Genomic DNA, 4,505 nt, shown 5'->3' with positions numbered 1-4,505 from the left:
TGACTTGTATTTTCTAGAAAGCAAGACCTGCTCAGAGGTCTGGGCACTCACCTCACCAGCCAGTCCCTTCCCTTCAAGTTAATTCTCCACAGTTCTAGTCAGTTCTGCCAAGGACTGTGGCAGATACAAGGCAAATAAAGACAGTGGCACAGGGCACTCCACTGCTTACTTCTCGTCCTACAGACACCATATCCAAGAGGGGCCAGTAGGTGCTCAGTAGGTCAACCTCCCTCCCACCCCCCTGGGCGTAGGTGGCCAGTATTCTCTAGACTAAATGTAAAGCAAAATTCATAAGGCTGGCCAGGCATAATCATGCACAACTCAGATCTCAGCACTTGGGAAACTGAGGCGGGACCAAGTTCAAGGCCAGCCTGGGTTATGCTAGGAGACCTTACCAAGACAGAAGGTGTTGGTGGTGCATGCCTTCAGTCCCAGCTGGTGGGAAGTGGAGGCCAGCCTGGTCTACAGAACGAGTTCTAGGACAACCAAGGCTAAAACGAGAAGCTGTCTTGAAAAACAACAACAAACATCAGCAACAAACCCAAAAGGATGAGGCAGAAGTAGAATACTCTCTCCTTCAGGAAAAGAGAATATAGCTTCTCCAGGGGCCTCATAAAACAGCAATGGGTTAGGAATGTGAGTGTCGAGCACATGAAAAAGGAGGGGTAGGAAGGACAAGGGGTTCTCATCCTTCATTATCTTTTAGAAAAAGCTCTGGAGAGAGGTTCTGTTGAGCCTTCAGGGAAGCCAGCTGTCTGGGGAGCCCCAGAGACACACATGAAACGAGGTGACGGCCATGTCACACCAGCACCAGTAAACCCCCGGCAAGGCCCAGCTTGAGCAGCTAATCCAGCACCAGCCCCTTCTCAGCACGCACATGAGGCTCTTGATCTTTCCAGAATCCCTTGCAGGACCATGTTCCCTTTGTAGGTCACTGTAGTTATGTTTGTCTGCATGGAAGAGAAGCCAGTGTTCCCCCAGTTCAAGACAGGGACATAGAACCCATGAAGAGCTCTCTGTAGGGTCTTGTCAGGACCTCTCTTCCTTGTGTTCCATTGTTGGGCCCTGGCCTTCCTCTACCAGGATTCATATGGATTCAACTAGGGATTATCTCAAAATAACACTGTGGGGCTGGGAGGATGGCTCAGTGAGTTAAGACACTGATCTTGCTACTAATCTTGACAACCTGAGTTCCGTCCCTGGAACCCACATGGTAAGTCAGAACCAGTTCCTGCAAGTGTCCTCATGTTACCAAGCTTGAAGTCACAGTATATACTATAAGAAATCAAGTTCAGCCGCCTGTTCCCAAGAAGCTACCTGTGCACTTTGGCATGAATGTGTTCTATCCCTCAATAAAATGTATTTTTAAATTGTGTCGAGGTGCTGGCCAAATGAATGATTGCTGTCACCACAGAGCAGCTGAAGGACCAACCTCAGCTTACAAGTAGAACACACTGGCCATCACTATCCAACCACTCCCCACCCCATACACACACACACACACACACACACACACACACACACACACACACACACACATCTCTTGTTCTTTTCCTCATCAGCCTTTATAAGGCCTGAGAAGGTCTTCCTTTGGCCACTCTGGGATACTCTTCATTCAAACTGACTGTCCAGGAGTTAGTACTTAAGGCCAGTTCTATAATGCCATTCCAACATTGCCCTGACTCACAGTCTATATACTTGAGAGTCAAACTCCACTCTGAAAGTTACAGGGAATGGATGCCACAAGGTAGAATATCACAAATGGTACTGATTGGGGGCAAACACCTTTCTTCACTTCACAAAGTCTACCTAAAGTGATTCCCCAGCATCCTCTGCTCAAATTACTTCTTTCCTAGACCCAGGAGAATCTTTATACCATGTTTAGCCACACCTACAAGACTGAAGTACTGGATCCGGCATGGCTCCGTAAGGGGAGGTGTGACACAGTTCCTGACCCTGGAGCATTGCCAGGCCATTCATCCCATGACCCCGACGTGTGCTGGTGGTTGCTGCTGTCCCGAAGCTGATCTGCTGTCTTTACCACTCTACTTTCAATCTTTCTTTCTGGGGAATACTTCCCCCGTTATTCAGAGGTAGTCACATCATAGTAAATGAAGCAGATGGGATTCTCAGGAATGAGGAACGGGGACGGTCAGGAGGCTGTGGAGGACGAGGAGCAGGCCCTCCACTTGGCCTTTAGGGCCATGGGAAAGGACATAGACACCATAACCACAATGGCCATAAAAGCCTACGTGGTCCTTTGTAAAAGTAGTTCATTGCCAGACTTGGCCTTGAATTTGGAATCATGAGGAAGCACATGTACCCTCCCATCTAATGACTGCTGCCTTGCTTAGCCAGGATGAACCTGGAGACACCAAGGATAGAGAGTTAGGGAGATCTCAGGAAAGGGTATGGATAGAAAAAGTAGGAATTTATATATAATTTAGGAATACATAGTATTAGAAGGAGAGTGCACAGGCTACGGAATTGCCAGGATAAGGAATGAAGACTAGAGAATGAAAAGATGCTGCAGAAACATATAAAAAGTTAGAACTCTAGCTGATTGAAGAATTGGAGATAACAGTGCCTGGGAAGATATTAGACAGAGCTGTTTTACCTACATAAATTCAAAACTTTGTAAGGAATCATTTTAATTTTAGTAGTCTGTTATCTTTCTGTTTTTATATGAGAATTGTTACTAAAGACTGCTGTCTTCTGTACCAGAAAACTGGAAGAGCTCTGCCTAGCTTCCTGTGAAGAACAGGCTGTGTAAACCTATAAGGAAGTGTGCTTTTGCCTTGTGCTTGGTTCTGCTCTAAGGAAACGGGGGCTGGGACTGATGATCTGGGACTCACAGAGTTTATGTAAATCTAAGAATTCTTGATAATTATTAATAATGACCAAAGCCTTGATGAAATAGCTTTAGTAAATAAAAGTGTGTTGAGGCTCTCTGGCTATTAAACTTAAGAACAATTAAGGTGAAGAATAAAGAATACTGAGAATCATCAGGGAATAGAGAAGAGTACCTGAGGCAGCAGCTTGCATCCACTACTGACTCCGAGTCATTACTGAATCAGTGCCATTCCCATTCCCGCCTTTCTCAGGACCCTCCTCACGCTGAGGCAGGACCTCCGTGGGTGCAGGAGATGTCTACTTTAAATTCTTCGAAAGCAAGTTACTACTCAACCATAAAACTAACTCTAGATCAAGAGCAGCTGACTGGAAAGCGTTCCTTAGAAGTGATACCTTAGGTTTGACATCTTCCAATGAGGGGAGGGTGGTGGTCAGTTCTGCTGTTTCAGTTTGTGGGAGGTGATATGATTGGCCAAGGGCCACTACTGCAAAGAAATGCCCCCATACTCTCCCAGACAACCCTCATCTATGAGAGTATTTCCAAGTCAGGCTAGTGTAGCTTTTGGAATTGTCCCAAGCACTTTAGCATGCACTGTGCTTTGTGTGGAAATGAAAGTTAGTTTTTACCTGAACATTTGACATCACAAATCACACATTCCTGCCAGTTTCCAGCTATGGGTGTGACCTCAGCAGAGGTCACATGAGCATAGCTACTTCTTTCCCATATGAAACTGGGAGGTCTCTTATCAGGATCCCCAACAAGCAGATGCTGTACCTCACCGGATTGTGCAGAGGGCTGCCTGCCTGGTCTGAGAAGCCAATGTGCTCACCCATTGCCTTCGTATTTACAGAGGTCTCACTGCTGTACTACTGTTATGTAACCTTGCCCCACAGGCTATCTTGATTGGTTCATAAAGATGTCTACAGCCAATAGCTGGGCAGAAAAGAGATAGGTAGGGTCTTGGGTCCCCAGGCTTGGATCCAGAAAGGTGGAGAGCAGGAAGACACCATGGTCAAGAAAGCATGGTCATGAGGGCTGGCCAATTGGAGTTAAGAGCAGTCCAGATGAAACACAGTAATAACTCGGAGTCATCAATAGGAAAGTAGATTCTAATAATATTGAGGCTAGCTATCTGCCCGGCTGTAGTGCTGATACAGGTTTATTGTAAATAATAAAAGTTATGTGTCTTTTATCTGGGAACTGTATGCTCAAAGGTGGGGTAGAAGCCCACAATTGAGAGTAAATATTTTCAACACCATTCCCTCTTTCAGAAGAACCAGCAGAGCTCAAGGTTATACCACTGTGTTCCAGGTCAAACCCTCTGCTCTGGTCTAGGCCCATTGCTTTCAAAGTCTGCTACAGCAAGGCCAGGATCAGCTGTACTGAGATGGAAGCAGGCCATGCTGGAGTTCCATGCTTGCAGGAAGCCGAGGCTGTGGCTTAGCACAGCAGGTAGGCTGGGAGTGAAATCATCCCCACTGCTGGGGCTAGAAGCTCTCAACAGACAGTTTGAAAGGAGTTCATTCTGCCACCTTCCATGAAAGTCATGTAAAACACTGTCCAACTCACACTAAACTTGCAGCATGCAGCTGCCAAGTCAACATCGTTCTTCACCTTGCTAAGTCTGTCCAAAGTGACTTCTTAGGGACAT

The sequence above is a fragment of the Grammomys surdaster genome, unplaced genomic scaffold (genome assembly GCF_004785775.1).
Source record: "Grammomys surdaster isolate TR1022 unplaced genomic scaffold, NIH_TR_1.0 125156, whole genome shotgun sequence".
NCBI lineage: Eukaryota > Metazoa > Chordata > Mammalia > Rodentia > Muridae > Grammomys > Grammomys surdaster.
Note: the sequence above shows the minus strand (reverse complement) of the source record.